The sequence below is a fragment of the Culicoides brevitarsis genome, chromosome 2, assembly GCF_036172545.1.
Source record: "Culicoides brevitarsis isolate CSIRO-B50_1 chromosome 2, AGI_CSIRO_Cbre_v1, whole genome shotgun sequence".
Lineage (NCBI taxonomy): Eukaryota > Metazoa > Arthropoda > Insecta > Diptera > Ceratopogonidae > Culicoides > Culicoides brevitarsis.
In genome coordinates, this window is record NC_087086.1 from 4718592 (window position 1) to 4738657 (window position 20066).

At 23.0% G+C, this 20066-nt stretch overlaps 1 protein-coding gene across 2 annotated transcripts in view; it reads right to left on the reverse strand.

The window, feature by feature from the left end:
* LOC134830653 (neural-cadherin-like) overlaps nucleotides 1-20066 on the reverse strand; it is a 165737-nt gene that overhangs the window by 84794 nt on the left and 60877 nt on the right. The gene's annotated exons all lie outside the window — the stretch shown is intronic.

A 20066-nucleotide genomic window follows, 5' to 3' on the forward strand; every position in this document is an offset into this window, starting at 1 on the left:
TTTTTTTTTAATTTTGCTAATTTTTTAAATTATTGAATTATTTTAAAAATCAAGAAATTTAATTTAATTATTTAAAATTTAAATTAATTTATTTTTTTTTTATTTTATTTATTTTTAAATTTTTTAAAAATTATTTTAATTTAAACAAAAAATAATTTTAATATTCTTTGTTTCATTTTTAATTAGAGTCTCATATTTTTTTCAAATTATTTTTTTTTTTTTCAATTTAAAATTAAATCTTATATTTTTTTTTTTTTTAAATATTTTTTTTAATATTAATTTTCTAATTTTAATTGAATTAAATTTTAAAAATTTAAATTATTTAATTATTTTAAAAGTTGATTTAATTTAAATAATTTTTTAAAATTTTTTTTAAATTTTTGAATCAAAAATTAATTTTAAAAATTTAAAATTAAATAAAATTAAATTAAATTAAATTAAATTAAATTTTTTAAATTTTTAATTAAATTTTTTTTTTTATTAAAAATTATTAAAATTTTTTTAAAATTATTTTTTTTTATTTTTTTTAAATTAAAAAAATAAAATTCATTTTTTTTAATTAAAAAAAATAATTTTAATTAAATTAAATAAAAATATTTAAAAATTTTAATGAAAGAATATTTAATTAAAAAATAAAATTTTAAAATATTTTTAATAAATTAATTTAATTTTAATATTTTTAAATTATTTTCAGATACTTTTAAAATGAAAAATGCTCAAAAATATCAGAAAAAATTTCAATATTAAATTTCCTCATGTACTCAAGGCTATCATCAAATATTATCAACTTTTTCAATAATAAAAGCCATCCATCGAGAGAACGAGACAACACATCTCATCACGCCCATCATGTGTCGTCATGTCATTCGTCAGCAGCACGACGGCAGCATGTACTTGTTGTCATAAAGCAATGATTGTCACAAAATGTCGCAAGGCAAAAATGAGAACGAGGCCACATAAAATCTTTAACAGTTTTACGTTCTAATAACGCACCGAATAAAATTTATCGTCTTTTTAAGGCGCACATAATTCCAGCTGAAGCAAACCATTTTTCATCCATTGTCAATGCAACAAAGGTTGAAAATTGAGTAACAGCCAACAACACATGTAACCCTCCAACGAACTCCTAATAGGCGAACGAGTGAGAATATTTATGATGAACGTGATTTCGATTCAATTAAGTTTCGCTCGTTTTGCACTCGAATCAAGGAAAAATCATGGAAATTGGCTTTTTTACGAAAAATTGTCACCCTAACACGTCTTCCAGTTCATAATTTATCACATTGTCATTTTGACAGCTAAATATTGATTCATGATTCAGCCTACTTCAGACGATTACAAGCAAATTAATGCAAGTCTCGGCTGTACGAAAAATAATTTATGTGTTGTTTATTGTAATTAATTTCTGTGAAAACAACTTTTATTTGTCAAAAGTGACCTTCGCAACATATTTTCGCCTTTTCCATTTATTTTATTTTATTTTATCAGATAACTCAATTTTTGCTCAGAGAATGGAACGAATGGAGGCGTTCGAACTTCAAAAGAAAATTCAATTAAATTAAAGCGATTTGAGACTGCCGCCGCTGCCTGTCTGTCATACACGATTACGGAAATAATGTGTCACATCTGCTTCATTCGTCAAGCCAACACAATGAAAGGAGCACAATGGAAAAAAATAATTTAACATAAATAATAAAAGTGAGAGAACATGTTTCAACACTTGTTTAAAAAAAAACGAACGAACGACAAGAAAAGCATTAAAAGAAAGGTAACTGTGTGACAATAAAACACCTTTGGCACCTTTTCCTGATATGTAAAAATTTCCCGAGAGATGCGTGTCAATATGTAACATTCCATCTCAGTATTTGAATAAGTTTTTTTCTTTGTTGAGTTGATGAAAAATGCAAAAAAATTCTATTCAAAAAAAAAAAATTAGAACAGTTTTTGACAGATGAATTTCCCAAACAATGAAAAACAGGAACAAAGGCGAAAAAACAATGGTCAGTTCATTTGATGTACACAGAACAACAGGTAACAACGAGTACTTTTGTGTTCAACGAACTGCAGTAATGATGATTGAATGCTATGAGTTGATTGAAAAATATAACGCATGGATTCTAATGTGCATTAAAAGTCCATCAAGTGTACATGGCTTGAGAATGAAATTTTGCATTTTAAAGAATTTTTGGAAAAAAGTGGTTTTATTACCAGATATTTGTCTGAGAAGCAAAAATGGCGGGAATTTTAAAAAATAATATTTTGAGGAGTATGAAAATGAGAAATGTCAAATTTATGTTAAAAACTGACATTTTCGGTAAGTTAGAAATTTATTATTTAATTATAATTTTACTTTATTTATTATAACTAGTTTATTTATTTTATTTTTAAAAATAAAAAAATTAGTAAAATATTTTTTTAGAAAATAAAAAAAAAAAAATAAATAAAGTCAAAAATTTTATAAAATTATATTAATTATTTTTTCTTAAATTTAGTTTTAAAAATATTTTTTATTAAATTAATAATTTAATTTTTAATTCTTTAGAATTTTTAAAACTTATATATTGAGGAGTACGAAAATGAAAAACGCCAAATTTTTGTTGAAAAGTGAAAGTTTTGGTAAGTTACAAAAATATTTTTCAATAAGTTTTTATATATTTTTTTTAAATTTTAATAATTAATTAATTTTAAATATTTTTTTATATTATTTTTCTTAATTTTTGTTGTTAAATTATTTTTTATTGAATCAATCATTGAGCTTTAATTTTTTTATTTGTATGTTGAGGAATATAAAAATGAGAAAATTTAAAATTTGAGCAATTTTTTTTCATATATTTTGGAATTTTATGAAAAAATCAAAATTTGAGCAAATATAAAAAAATTTTAAACTAAGATAATTTTAAAATTATTTTAATACTTATTTCTTTAGATTTTTTAAAACTTATTTTGAGGAGTACGAAAATGAGAAGTGTAAAAATTTTTATCTATATTAAATTATAAATATTTATTAATTAGTTATTATTTGACTAATTCATCTATTTTTTTACAATTTAATCCAAAAAATATTTAAAAATGCGATTATATCATTTACTCCCATGCCAACTTTTCATCATCAGTCTTCTGTAACTCTCCAGCACACAACTTTTTAATTTATTCAAATGACCCATTTCATATTCATCGCTACTTGCTACTCGCCAATGCATAGCCACAGCGGCACTTTCATCTCATAACTAACAGATCTACCTTTTTTGCTCTCGTACTCAAACTCGTCGTATATGTAAATGATTGAAATGGCACACAACATTAAAAATTCATTTAGAATTTTCCATTAAATTAGATTCTAACTTCAGAATGTGTGTGAATTTGAATGAAAAATAATATTTGTGCAAGAGAACGTGTATTTGGCACGATAATCCGTTAACGATGATTGTGGAATATTTTTACAACTTTATTATTTGCGTTTGTGTAGATTTGCGGAAAAAAAGAAAAAAATTATTTCAAATGATTTTCTATGTAACTAAAAAGCTGAAAAAAATATAAAAGTTAAATAAGAGGTTTACGAAAGAGAATTATTTATACATTTATTTTTTTCGTAATTTTGTGGCACGAAAAATATTTAAAAGCTTTTAAAAGTAAATTACTTTTGAAATGAAATAATTACACATACATGTTTGTATAAATTTAAAATGGAAGTCGTGCATGGATAACGAGTAATTTTGAGAAAAAATTACTAAACATGGAAAATGTTGTTTTCTCAAAACAAACATTACATTATTTAGCGTTTAAAAAATAGCACAAAATATTTACTATGTCGCTACCGACATTTTTTTTTTGAAATGAGAGAGATCTCTACAAAACTGAAGGAACAAATATTTTGCTTTCATTAAAATAACGGTTGGATGGAATGGGTTTAAGTTGAAAAAAAAAAAATATTTCGAAAAATTATTTTTTTTAAATTTTTCAAATTTAATTATAAGGACATTTATTATTATAAATATATTTATAATATTTAAAAAATAAAATTTTTTTAAAAATTAATTTTTTTTATATATTATTTATATTTAATAAATTTTTTCTTAAGTTAAAAATTCTTATTTATTTTTTTAAGGTTATCATAATTTTTTTAGATTATTTTTTTTAAAAACTAAATTAAAATATTTATTTTTTTTTATTTTTATTAACTTAAAACTATATTTAAAATTTTTTTATGTTATTGAATTAAGAGCAGATTTATTTATTAATTTTCTAATTTAATTTTTTTAAAAAAAATAATAATATCATATTTATTTTTTTTAAATATATTTTTTTATTTAAAAAAAAAAATTAAGGTCAAATATTTTTTTTTTTAAATATAGAAAGGTAAGGAATATAAATTAAAATTAAATAAAATGAAAATAATAATTAATATAAATAAAAAAAAAACAGAAATCAGATATAAATTATTTTATAAAAAAATTAAAATTAATTAAAAAATTTAAATTAATTAAATTAAAATAATTTCTCTAATTAAATTTTTTACATTATTTAATTTTTTAAATAAAAAAATTAATTTAATTATTAATAATTATTTAATATTTGTTTTTATTTAATTTCAGCATTTTTTCCATCCTACCGTGTCAACAAATAATTTACCCATAGAATGAAGAAAGAAAAGTCATCACAAAAGGCAAGAAGACGCGTTCTAACAAAACACAAACAAAAAAATTAAAATAAGTACAAGCATTATTGGTACGATAAATAACCCGTACATGCAACAAAAATGTGAGTTAAAAAAGGATTTCGTTTCCGTTGTTAAGTGCATGTGAGATTTCCATGTGATTGTTTATGTTTGCGAGTTGCATGTTTCCCTCGCTTCTTTTATTGCATTTCGTTTACGAAAATAAGGCAACATCTTCATTTCTTTTGTGTGCATTTATTCTATGTGGAATAGCAGAAAGCAGAGTAATAATAATAATAATGGCTCTCACACAAAAATGCACAACTACTAAAAATAATAAGCTTTTCAGATGCACACAAAAATAAATGTTTTTTTTTTTTGCAGCCTGAGACTGAGCAAAAGAAACCCATTTAGATGTTTTATATGCGGCGCGCAAGATGTGAGCCACAAAATGTACATTTCTTTATTTCCTCCCGAGTTAAATGGTAGATGGAATTTTGTGTGTCTGAATTTTTCTTTCTTTTCTGCCACAAAATGGAGAAAACATCTTAAATTGCTTCGTTGCTTCTGTGGCGATAAACCATTCGACATGTTCCAGGAGCAAAACATTTATTTTCAAGTCATTATTTTAACCAGTAAATGGATTCGAGACACAAACATTAATTTTCACTTTCCAACCGGAGACGCACTTTTCCTTCGTTTTAAAGCAGGAAATGCGATCCGAGAAAGAAAAATCTCTTGTTTGTGTCACAACTCGATGTCATTAGGCTCCGTCGTCTTCGTCGTCGTCGATTCGAAGCAAAATTAAAATAACGTTAAACAAATATGTTCCGACCATTAAATCCACAAACCATTAACCATTTCGGTCTCTTATTCAATGTTGAGCAATGTTCAAATGTTGTTTTTCGTTAGTTTTGCGAAATCTGTGCTAGTTGTTATTCACTGTTTGAAGGCAGAACGGAACGAAGAGATAGAGGAGAGGATATAATAATACTAATCTAAATCCATTTCTACGGTGAATTTACCCTCAAAAACAAACCGAAAACACACACAGCGAACGAAAATACTGTACGGACATAATGATCATCATCCGCATTGAATTGCAGCTGTGACACAATTCTTTTGCCTCTTCGCCCTCGCTCTCGCTCGACAGACTGACACACAAAAATAAAAATTTATTTACAAAATTGCGAAACAACCACAAATGTTGTTTTTTTTTGTCATCCAAAAGCAAAACAATTTGCCCGATGGATCAATGTTGTTTTTGTGAGTTTTTGTTAATTAATATTGGGAAAACTTATTTCATTCAAAAACAAATTTGGAAGTAGGTAAAAAATTTTTTAAAATTTTTCCATTAATATTTTTTTTTTATTTTTAGAAAAAAGATTTTTTGAAAAATTTCTTAAAAAAGTGAGTTTTTCTAAATTAATTTATTTAATTATTTTTAAATTATTTATAAAAAAAAATTATTTTATTTTTTAGTGCTTGATAATCACATAGATGAAGAATTCGTCAACAAATAAAGAAAAAGCAATAACAAAAAATTAAACACATTAAAAAAATTAAAAAACAAAAATCAAAAAATTGGAAGCTGTTCAAGGATTTAAAATTTGTAAAAAAAAATAATTAAAAAAATTAATAATTATTCCAATTAATTTAAACCAAGCAAAACACAAAAAAAAATTAGTTAATTATTTTTTTTTTTAATTAATTGTAAATTTAAATTAATTATTAAAACTTCATTAAATTCAATTTATTAATAAACTTAAATTAATTTTATATTAATAAGTTTAATCAAATTAAATTAATATTATTTTTAACAATTAAAATTTATTTAAGTTAAATATTTAAAAAAAAATAAATGAAATTTTAATAATTAATTTTAAAAAATTAATCAATTTTAATTTAATTTAATTGAATTTAAATAATAATTTTTTTATTTACTAAAACAATTAAATTAATTTAAAAAAAAATTATTTAATTAAGTATTAAATATTTTTTTATTTAATAAACTTTTTAAATTAATTATCAAAAAATAAATTCAATTGATCAATTAATTTCTTTTAATTAATGAAAATGTTTGATAAATTATTTAATTTTTTATTAATTATATAATAGACTTTTTAATATTTTTTCTGATAGTTGATAAATTCAAATTAAGGCCTTTTTTGTAAAAAAAATTAAATTTTATCAAAAATTGGAGTGTCTTGTGACATTTATTTTTTTTTTTAAATCAACATTTACATGTTTAGATAATTGATCTGTTTACCCAAATTTCGGGGACATCAACAACACACCTTTTCCAAGTAAAAACAAATTTTATTAAAAGCAAACAATTTTACATCGCCCGAGACGTGCTGTGAATAATTTGCTCTCTATCTCTCTCTTAATTATACGACTGACAAAATGTAACACGTCGCCGCCTAAACCGACAAACAAACAAAAGGAACAAAATTTATCGGGTAAAAACTGCATACATTATTTCCGAGCTAAGAGACTTAAAAATAGCTCAAGTTCTAGCAGTAATAATACCATCAAACTCGACACTGAACAAATTGTTCTAAGAAAGTGTTTGTTTGCATAGGCAAGACATGTGTTTACGAGTCAACGACGAGTGAGCAGAAAAGACGAAGTATATTAAATATAATTAGTAAAGTTTTTAAATGAATACAAAACAGCCCTGTATATCATTATAATAAATATGAGAAAATGGAGAAAAACATAAAAGAAGATATGTGAGTCTGTCGCTTCTATTCTTTTACGTTGTTGTTGTTGTAATATGAAAAATACTAATAATAATGAAGCGGAAAGGGAACAATTTAAATTTTATTTTAAAAGGGAGGAACGTTCTTGTGTCAAACTAACTCTCATGGTTTTAGTGCAGCTTTTTCGTTCGTCCCCAAAAGGGAAATAATGTTGAGAGTCGTGTGCAATTATACAAAAAACACACACGACACACGAGACTATTCTATGTCGGAGAAGTTTATTTAATATAATAAAATATTTTATTTTTATCTCTTTATGAGGCGAGATAGCTCGAGCATTTATTTTGGAACTGACGTTAATAGAGAATGTATGCGTGTGGGTGTTGATTGCTCCAAGTCAGACACAGATATTTTCAACGAACAAATTTCGGTCAATTATAGGGAAGTTTTTCATGTATTTTTTTTTTCCAAAAATGTTAGAAGATAAGAGATTTAACATTTTTTTGATACTTTTCAGTAGTTTTTAAATAATTTTATGTCATGTGTGAATATTTAAATTTTTATGAATTAAAAATTTAATTCTTTGTGAAAAAAAAATATTATAGAAAATATTTTTTACTTAAATAAATTAAAAATAATTATACTTAATTATTAAATTTAATTTAATTTAATTTTAATTTTTTTATTTTAAATTAATTTAATTTTAAATTTTAAATTAATTAAAAAAATTTAAAGTTAATTTAATTAAATTAAAAAATTATTAAAAAAATTATTATAAAAATTTTTAAATTAAATTAAGTTTAATAACAAAAAAATTATTAAAACTAATTTATAATTTTTTAATATTAAAAAAAATTATAAAAATTAAAAATTATTTATTTTATTAGAATTTATTAAATAAATTATATTTTACAAATTTTTATTAATTTTTTTTTAATTAGTAAAAAATTATATTAGATAAAATATTGGCATATTTTAATTAATTTTTCAATTTTTTTTTCTTCCATTTTTTACTTTAATTTTTTTATTTCTCCTTTTTGTTCAATTTTTTTTTTCATAAAGACACCTTTAATGACAAAGAATAGGAACGAAAGTGTCACATGACACTCAATTAAAGACAAAACAACTCACTTTGTTCATCAAAAAAAAAATAGTACAAAAGATCCGTTCTAACACCTTTTTCCGTTAAATAGAGACACTTCACCTCCCCCAATTGTCACAAAAAGCCGTGAAGAAAGGAGAAACGAGTCCATCGACGTGTATAATAATGATTGATTCTGATTGTATTTCAATCACGTAACACATTTTTCTTGTTTTCTTTCATTTCCTTCTCAATTTTCACTTTGCCTTTCACATTGCGTCGTATTGTTTCAATTTTTCCGTTGTTTTTTTGTGATGTCTTTGTCGCAGTTATTGATGATGCTTTGTTATTGTAACACTTCAAAAAAAATATATTTTTTCTCCCTGAAGTTGGAATTTTTATCATAATTATTTGGAAAACGGGAGACAAACACACGTTCATTCGCACAAATTTTGCATATCAAATGAAGTCAAAAATCAATGAAAACGAATGCCGGAAGCGAAACAAAGAAAACCTTTTCGCTATTGTGTCTTCTCACTTACATCTGACGGCATCGATGTTATTTGTTTAAAATATGTGATTTTCTAATGGTGCGAATTTTGTTATGCAAAGTGAGAGGTATCGTTACGCAAACACTTTTTGACTTCAATTCCTTACAAAAAAAAAAAATGAAAAATAGTCACCTTTTATTTCTTGTTCGCAACGTTTTTGTTGCCCTGTTGTTAAAAAAAGGAAAAATTTTTTAAAAATAAAATAAAAATTAATTAAATAATTTTTTTATTTAATTTTATTTTTATTTTATTAAATTTATTTATAAAAAATTATTTAGTTTTTAAAAATTTATAATTAAAGAAAAATTAATTAATTATTAATAATTATTAATAAAATAAATAAAAAAAAAATTAAAATAAATATTAATTATTTGAAAAATAAGTTAAATACATAAATTTTAAAAAATATGTTTAAAAAAATAATTAATTATTTTAATAAAATTAAAAAAATTATTTTCAAACTTAAAAAAAAATTAAATAATTAACTAAAAAAAAATTTAAAATAAATAAAGAATTTTAAAAAAATGTAAAAAATTAAAATAAAATTATTAAATAAATAAAAAGAACATAAAACTTTAAATAAAATAATAAAAATTTAAAAAATATTTTTTTAAGTTCTAAATTTAATATTTTTAATTTTAATTTTAATTAATTATAAATTTTAATTTTTATAAATTTATAAAAAATAACAAAAATTGATAAAAAATAAAAAAAAATATAATTAAATTTAAATAATTTTTTATAAATAAATTTAATAAATTTCTTTTAAAAGTAAAATTTATCCCTTTTCTATTCACAAAGCACCCGTCGAATACTTTCTGTGTCTTCAACTATTCAAGTATGTTCAAACAACACATTTTTTTGTCGTCAACTTACTTTGCAATCTGTTTTTTTTTCGTTTCTTTCACTTATTTTGAGAATTGATTGTCAGTTGATGACACGCCATTAACCTCGGCGGCAATTTGTTCGTCTTTCTTTCAAATCAAAATCAATTGACGAGGACGAATGTAAGAGAAGTAGTTACAAAACGACAGGGAAATGACGCAGACGACGACCTACTTAACGATTATTTTTGCGTTTAATTCCCGTAAGTAGTGCAAAAAAGGTAGCAAGTAGGAAACGTAGCAACAAGGAGCAATTTTATAATTAATTTCTCGCAAAAAGGCAAAAAGGTATGAGAGGAAAAAAACATAAGTTGCCACATAATTTATTAATAAGCAACAACTAATTAGACTAATTAAAAGTGCTCATGTTAACTTTGAGACGAGGGGATTTTCGAGCGTGTGTGTGAGAATAATAATTTAAAGTCGTTGTGATCAAATTTAATCCCGAACAACTTCCTGCCTAAATGGCTGCGATGAAAAATCTTTCTTTTCTCGCGTGTGTGACGTTTCACGATGATGTATTAGTCATGTGTGGTTTATCATTTTGTCATCGGTTGTTTTTGTCTGCAAAAGAACAACGGGAACAAATTTCGCTTGGAAAACCTGTCATGCCATAAAAACCCATTCGTTACAGCTTAAATGATGCCGACGACGACGACGTTAAAACAAGCATGAAAACCGCAAGACAAATAAACTGTGTGTCTCTCTAAACTTACATTCTTAGCAACTAAATACATAACAGCAAGTTGGAAATCAGATGCCGTTACTTCATCATGTGTGTGTTATGAAGACGAATAACAAGTAAAAGACATCGGGAATGTGTATGAGAACTTGATATGTTCTTCCAGCAAATATTTGTTGCGAAAAATTTGTGTTTCGCAGTCATAAAATTTTTGCGATAATTTTCTTAAAATATTTTTTTTTAAATTTGAAATTAAATAATTATTTAATTTTATAATTATTAATTATATTAAATTTTAAAAAATTTACATTTATTAAAAAATTTTAATATTTTTCATTTTAATAAAATTTTTAATATTAAACTAAATTTATTTAAAATTAATTAATTAAAAAATTAAATTAAAAAAAAAATAAAAATAATTTTAATTATAAAATATTTTATCTTATTTATTTTTTTTTATTAATATTTATGAATTTAATAAGTTTTTTTTTATTTTTATTTTATTTTTCTAAATATTTTTTATGAATCGTTTTTTTAAATTTTTTTCGAACTAAAAAGTATAAAACAAGGTTTTGAAATTTTCGAATATTAAATCGAATGATTAATTAATATTAATTAAAAGTTCTTAACTCATAAAATAATTTATTTTATAAATATTTTAATATTTTATGGTTTATTTGAAAAAATTTCAAATCCTTGTTATATACGTTTTAGTTCGAAAAATAAAAATATTAAAAAAATAAAAAAAAAATTAATTAATAAACTTAATAATAAAATACTTTTTTTTTAAATATAATAAATTATTTAGTTCAGTTTAAAATAAAATTAAAATAATTTTTTGTGAGACACAAATTTTCCACAGACCAATAAATAGGACGAGATGAGATATGAAATTTCTCGTACGGCAAATTTATTTATGCCATATTACGTTCTCCACTCCTCCTACTTATAGTTGACTCAGATATACATGCCGAGATACAGATGAGATGATGACAAGAGTTTTTTTTAATCTTTTATATGCTTCTCTTCTTCGTATCATCATCAGCATCATCTTCGTGTGTGTCTCTTTAAACATATTAGAACAATGAATCTTGTGCACATTCTTATCGATGATGTCCTGTTTTCCTCTTACGACTCAGATACCAACCACACACACATATTAATATCTTATCTTGTTGAGAGTTAAGTAAAAGTTCTCTGGAACAACGGAGACGACGAAGAAAAATGTTTCTTTGCTTGCAGGCAATTTCTCTCGGTTCTCTTTGTTGTTAACAGGAACTTTTTCTTTTTTTTTCTTTCTTTTTTTGCCTCGCCTGAATGTACACGTGCCAGTGTCTAACCATGTCAGGAAATATTTTGTTAATTGAATTTTTCATGTCCAATGCGTTTTGTGGGTAAATTTATGCTTTTCTTTGATAAGAAAAAAAATAAATTCAAATTCTGACGAGAATATCAATTTTAAGCAAAATTTAAAAATAAAAATGGAGACGACTTGTTTTTTGAAGTAATTTGAGACGTCATTCGGTAAATCCGTTACTAAGCAAATATTATTATTATTTTCTTCAAATTTTCTTTGAAAGATTTGCCACGATGAGTCTCACTGTAAAATTTACGAATGTTTGATCAAAGCTTTTGTTTCGTGGAAACGTCAAAAAATCGCATTTCACAAAAAAATCTCTTTGAAAAACTTTCAAGAAATTTTATGAACTCGTGTTTAATGGGTTTGTTAAAAAGTCGCATTTTGAAAAATTAAAATTATTCGCTTTAAATATTTTTGGAAATATTTTTGGAAATGGAAAATATTTTGTTTTATAAAATTCTTCGCAAATATTTTAAATGACTTTTTTGACATTTCTTAAAAGGAAATTACATATTTAAGTCAAATGTAAAATTATTTAAAAATTTTATTTAAATTTTTAAACAGATTTAAATTTTCTTAAAAATATCATATGCATAAAAAAAATTAAAATTAATTTTAAAATTAAATAAAATTAAATTAAATAAAAAATAATAAAATAAAATTTAATAAAAATTAAAATTAATTTAAATTCAATTAATTAATTAATTAATTAATTTTAAAATAATTAAATTAAAATTAAATTTATGTTTAAAATAAAATAATTTACAAAAAAAAATATTTAAAGGAAATTTTTAATTATTTCCATAGAAATAAAATTAATAAAAAAAAAATATCAGGCAGTTTCAGAGAATTTTTTTTATTAATTTGTTATAACATATTTTGAGGAAATGTTTTTATTAATTTTCTTCGAAGAGAAATTTGCAATCAAAAAATTTTTTTTCCTCGTAAAAACAACAAATGTCAACATATGAAATGAATTTCAAATACCAAGAGAAATTTTTGATCAAAGCTCTAAATGACTCATATGCCAAATATTACGAATTTTCCTCTTTGAAGGTTTTTCATGGAAAATTTCAAACATTTGTTGAAAAATCGAAAAATCATTGCCCCGGACAACTTTTGTGCACTGAATGACATTGGTAAATCGCCATATGCTTCAACCCGCTTTCCAGAAATTGCATTTTGCATATTTGCTCGGGAATATTGATGTCGTTGTTGGAGTGTATGTCGCTTCGATTTAGTTTCACATAAATTGGAAATATGTTCAAAATAAATTTGCATATATTTTATTTATTTATTTTGATATTCAATTTGTGTCGTTATGTCGTTGTCGTCGTCGTCTCCATTGTGCTTCGTAAAATTATTGATGGCTTTGTCATGAATTGCTTGGCGATCTTTTGTGCCCCAAATATTGTTCGCAATTCTGTTTGTCAAACACAAAATGATGAAGATTATTATTATTGAGGTTGTAAGTCCATTGAACGTTTCGCTGCCGCAAAAACAAGAGAAGACGAGAATGATGTTCAAATTTGTCTGAATTGATTGACGTTATCGGTGAAAACAATTTAATTCACCGTTTCAATGGGGAAAAGGGGTTTTCAGGAATCATCATAAATTTCTATCGAATTTTCAAATCCAAAGTTTTGAGATGATAAAAATGCAATTTACTTTGACAGGATTACAGTTTGCAGTTTGTTCAGTTTCGCACGCTGATGCATTTGTTCGACTTTCCGAAAATTGCATTCGACAAACTTTTTTAAATTTCATATAAAACTTCTTTATTTATATTTACATTTTTCATGCGATTATTTGTTTTTTTTTTCGATGCATAATATTCAGGAAACAGGATGCGGGATAGACAAAAGTTTAGGAAGTGCAAACGTTTTTTTAAGCCTGATTGATCGGAAATGGGTGAAATTTACATTTTTATAAAATTAATTTAAGATTTTAAACAATATTTTTAAATTAAAAATAAAATCTAAAATTAAATTTAAAAAAATAATTCTTAAATATTTAAAAAAAATATTTAAATTTTTATTAATTTAATTTAATTTTTATTTTTTATTTGAAATTAATTTTAAAAATATTTATATAAAAAAAAATAAAAAAAATTCATTTTTTTTTAAATAGAAATTAATTAAAATAAATAAGAAATTATTCAGAAAAACTATAATTTTAATTTAATTGAGAAATTTTATTATTATTAATTTTTCTTTCTGTGAAGCTAAATTTTGGAAATATTTTTTTTAATTAAAAAAAAAATAATTTTCATTGCAAATATCTAAAATAAAACAAAATTAATTATTTTTTTAAAATTTAATTATAAAAATTTAATTAATTTTAATTTAGATAAAATTTGAAAATCGCCTCATCACTAATTCAAATTTTAAAAAATAAAAAAAAATCTTTTAAAATTAAATTTATAAATTTAATATCTTTTGAATAAAATTTTATCTCTTTTTAAGCAACAGAGTAAAATTCACGAAAAAAATCCACACACAAAAATTACAAAAAGAATAAAAAACTATCATCATCATCGAAGGCAAGATAAAAAAAAACCCTAATTTATTTCGCAAAAGTTTTTGGAGAGCAAAGTTTTTCCATCTAAATGCAACTATTACAGCTGTTACAGCCCTCACCATATACAATACCGGAATTCCTTATTTTCTTCGTTGTTCCTGCCGCTTTTGTTGCTCTTCGCTTTTTCATCATCATTATTATCATCTTCAACTATTTATTTATTTTTTTTTGCTGCTTTTCTCCACATTATTGCTTTTCTTTCAGCAAACATTGGAGGTAAGTTCAAAACTTGCACCTTTGCCATTCTTTTTACGCAGCGGAATTTTCAGTTCGTTGCATTACATCGGAGAGAAAGGAACACTCCTCGTGGACTCATAATCATAACGAAATAACGTGAAATAAGGTATAATGATGCAACACTTGAACAAAAGACGAACGCTGCTCGTTTTGTGTCCTCTGATGTTTTTCTTTTCATGTAACTTTCTTTCAGCGGGGGAAAAAAATCGCAAAAGCGAAAAATGGAGGAAAACGAGTAAAATTTCAACGAATGCAATTATGGAAAAAGTTTTTTTTTTCGTGTATTTGACTTTAAAGTCTATCTAAACTGAACTAAAATAAAAAAAAAATGAAGAAGAGAAATAGAAGATTTTTTTTAGTCTCCAGGGGGACAAGAACGCTTGTTTATGCCTTTTTTGTTCGAGTAATGGCTGTTGAAATAATAATAATAAAAAAAAGTTTTAATTGTGCACTCGAGACATTCACCGGTTGCGAGACACATAAAAAGTAACTGTGCAAGTTGTTTAACAGGTCATCGAACATATTTCAATTAATGTTTAATAAATGTCTTGATGATGCACTTGAAGTTAAAAAGCTCAGGAGATTAACGGTTTTATTGTTATTGTTTCTATATAAAAATGTGCATTGAGTAAAAAAAATATTTTTTTAATTTTTTTTTGTTTTTAATTTAAAAAAATGAAATCTGATAAAAATCGTTAAATTGAAACAAAATTATTAGCTTTGAATTAATTTTAGCTTTTAAATTTAATTTAAATTAATTTTAATATTTATTGTTATTTTTTTTCAAATTTATTTTTAAAATTTTATTTAAAAAGTTTTTCAAATAAAAAATTAATTTTAAACATTTAAATATTTTGAATTCTAAAATTTAAATGAAAAAAAAATCTAAATTTTAAAAGTTTTTAAAAAATAAAAAAAATAATTAAAAGAATAACCAATTTAATAAATTAAATTAATTTAATAAAAATTAATTTATTAATTATTTTTTTTTATTTTTTGAATTTAATAGTTAAACTAAAAATTTAGATTATTTTAAAATTTATAATGGAAAAATGATTAAAAAATTTTAAACAGCGTGAAAATAATAGAAGCAATAAAAAAATAACAAATTTTATTTTGATAAAATATTTTCAGTTGCAATTAAAAATTAAAATAAATAATTTTACTTTGAAAAATAATATATTAAAATAAAAAAAAAAATTTTAATTTATTATCTCGAAATTTATTTGCAATTAAAAAATCATTAAACTTATATAAAAAATAAATAAATTTAAAAAAATATCTTTAAAACAACAAAAAATTGTCAACCAATCGATAATTTTTTCATAAAAAAAAAAATATTTAAAAAATTATTTAATTTGATAAATCTTCTTAATAATTTAATAATTAAAATTTACTTAATAATTTAATTTTTTTTTTTAATTTTTTAAAAACTTTTAAATTTAATAGTTTGACTAAATATTATTTTTTTTTTAAAGTAGGATCAAATAATAAAGAGATTTCATTTCGAAAAAAAAAAATTAGTTGCAATTAAAAATTAAAATAAATAATTTTACTTTGAAAAATAAAATATTGAAACAAAAAAATCTCGAAGTTTATTTGAAATTTAAAAAATCATTAAACTTATAAATGAAATATTTATATTTTGAAAAAAATTTTTTTTAACAAACTTAAAAAAAAATAATAAATTTTATTTATTTATAAATGTCTTCAAAACATCAAAAAATTGCCAACCAATCGATAATTTTCTCATTAAAAAAATAATTTAAAATAATTTTCTAAAAAAAAATCACATAAAATTAATTTTCTTTTGTATTTTTATCACACTTCACTCCCTCATCTGTTACTTTAATCTCTCATGACGTCCAATAAATAAAAACAAATTTCTGTCTTTTCTTTTCGCATTTATGCCAAATTTATGACGTTTTGTTTATATTTTTGCCGCGCACCAAAGCAACATTTTTACGATGCGATACATGTCTCGCCATTATTTCATCTGTGTAATTGTCTGATAATTGGTTCACATTTCATCGCTCCATTTTTGGAATTCAGTCGAAAAATATTTTCACAGACGAACGACGACGATGACGATAATAAATACTCCGTTCTTCCGAGTATAGTTAATTTCCTGTCGCTCTATTATCGGGAAAAAGTCTCTTCGAGTGACTTGAATTGATGATGAATTTTTATTACGTGTGTTTGTGTCGTCATCGCGATTCGAACCTCGTTACATTGTTGATAGGGAAAAAAAATAAGAATATGAGAGACTCGTTTATGTTGATATTTATATTGAATAACAATCGTTTCCTTTTTACGTCTTGTTTTGTTTTTTTTTCTCCTTTGTTCGAGATCGACAGACGACTTGAGATGAAAAAGTTTGTCTAGCAGAAAAAATCGTTAATATTTGTTTATTTTGTCCCCTCATTTGATATTCTTCAAGTGTCCCTCGAGTGTTTTCTCCATTTTTTTTATTTATCATCCAAAAGTACGGAAAAAAGAAGATTATTTGCTAGATTATTGAAATTAATGTATCAGACCTATCAGCAATGTTTTTCTCCTAAAATTCAACAATTTCTCAAAATTTTCCATACTCGCAAGTTCACGCGGTGTAAATTCGTTCATCTTCGAATAATTTGAAAATTCCACGAATAACAACGAGTTACAACGAATTTTATCCATTTTATGGAGAAACAATTTTTGCACCAATTAACAAACTCAATCCATGTTCCGTGAATATTTTCTCCTCGTAAAATAATGGAAAATTATTGAATATTCATGCGTGCGTTTTAATAAGTACCTTTCTGATCATCACTTTTGGTACTTTGAGAGTTTAAACAATTATTTCTAAGTGAAAAAAAATTGTTGGGTGAGCATAATCCGACGTTGTTGCAACAAAACCATTTACATGCACATTTTTTCATATAATTTTTTATTGTTATTTGCGGATGCGGTGCAACAATAATACCTGAGCATCATTCAAAATCATGTTCAATGGTCATATTGTTGCAAATTTTAATCCGTGTTTCGTGACTCTCTCGTTCTGCTTCTCGTTTGTTGTAAAATTGGAGTGCAGGAAAAAAAATTGCAATAAAAAAATTAATAACTTGTGGATTTATTTAAAAAATATAAAAAATAAAAGTCGCGTTGAATTTAACAGTTGATGCATTTGAGCTTTTTTTTAAAATAAAATTTAAGTTTTCATTATTTAAAAAAAATATATTTAAAAAAAAATATATGTAAAAAAATATATATAAAAAAATCTGTTATACAAGAAGTTTTCAACTTCAAAAATAGATCATTTATATTCGTCAAGATAAAAAAAAATAAAAAAAAGCGAACTAAAAAGGAATAAACAAGGGCCTTGTGGTAACAAAGTCGGAAAAATTGCCAAGTAATTAAAGTTACAAAATTTTTGACAACAAAAACTTGAATATAAAGGATTTATTTCAGAATAAATATCGTGGACTGACGTAGACTGAAATAAATCCTTTATATTCAAGTTTTTGTTGTCAAAAATTTTGTAACTTTAATTACTTGGCAATTTTTCCGACTTTGTTACCACAAGGCCCTTGTTTATTCCTTTTTAGTTCGCTTTTTTTTATCTTGACGAATATAAATGATCTATTTTTGAAGTTGAAAACTTCTCGTATAACAGATTTTTTTATATATATTTTTTTACATATATTTTTTTTATTTATTACTTTTTAGTGTTGTATAGAAGTAGTTTTTAACATTTATTTATTCATAAAATCTCTAAACACTAAAAAATGACACACAGAAAATTCGTTGTAGTGACCGCCTTGGGTTAAGAGGTGTCATTTGTATGGGAGGTCCATTTCGGAGAACCGCAGGACAAAAGTGATGTATGGCAATGTTGTGCGTCTCGACAAGACAAACATTTCTGCATCATTAGATTTTTGAAATTTGCACTGGGATTCGGTTTAAATTTGAATTTACCGTTTATTTTTCGTTATAATTTCGAACTCTTAGATGGGGAAAATTTTTTGTGCATTGGGATCATGCCTCGATTCCACAAATGGGACCTAAGTTGAGCAAAATAAGCATGACCTGTCGAAGGAATGAACCTTCTATCTTTTAAGGGAAAGCCGTGAGACGTGTACGAAATGAGTGACATACCCCTCATTGACTAAATATAAAGGATCTATAATAAGAGGTGTCATTTGTATGGGAGGTCTATTTTAGAGAACCGTAGGACAAAAGTGATGTATGGCAATGTTGTGCGTCTCGACAAGACAAACATTTCTGCATCATTAGATTTTTGAAATTTGCACTGGGATTCGGTTTAAATTTGAATTTACCGTTTATTTTTCGTTATAATTTCGAACTCTTATATGGGGAAAATTTTTTGTGCATTGGGATCATGCCTCGATTCCACAAATGGGACCTAAGTTGAGCAAAATAAGCATGACCTGTCGAAGGAATGAACCTTCTATCTATTAAGGGAAAGCCGTGAGACGTGTACGAACCGAATAACAAACCCCTCATTGACTAAATATAAAGGATCTATAAAAAAAATGTTTTTATAATTTATAATTTTTAATAATTTAATATTTATAAATTTGATTTTTTAAAATTTATTTTTTGAAATTAAAATAGCAAATTAAAAATATTTTAAATTAAAATATTTAAATATTAAAATTTAATCCGATAAAATTAATTTAAGTTATCAGAAATTAAAATTTAATTTAAAAAAAAAAATATAATAAAATAATAAAATGAAATATATTAAAATATATAAAAAAAACATAAAAATATATAATAAAATTTAAAAAAATAAAAAAAAATATAATAAAATAAAATATATTTTAATTTTAGTTTAAATTAATTTTTATTACTAAATAATTAATTATTTTTTTTTCAACAATTAATTTTTGAATTTCGTTAAAAATGTTTTCTATCGAATAAAATAATTTTTTAATCCAGTACTTAATGTTAAAAAAATTATTTTTATCTCATTAAAATTAAAATTAATTATTTAAAATTAACTTAAAAAATTGAATTTTTTTTTTATGTTTGAAATCAAAATTTATTAAAATATAATTTATTTTATGAAAAATAATTTTTTATCAAGTAAAATAATTTAAAAATAAAATATTTTATTTTCATATGAATATTTAATAAATTTAATGAATTTTTCACTCAAAAAAATAAATTTTAATAAAAAAAATCAACCAAACAAACAAAAATTCATACATTTTAAAAAAAAGCAATTAGTTAAAAAATTCGAACGAAAAAGACAAAAATTTTTTTCATAAATTTTTTAGTGATTAGTAGTAATTGCAAAAAAATCGCTTTATATTTAAAAAAAAAA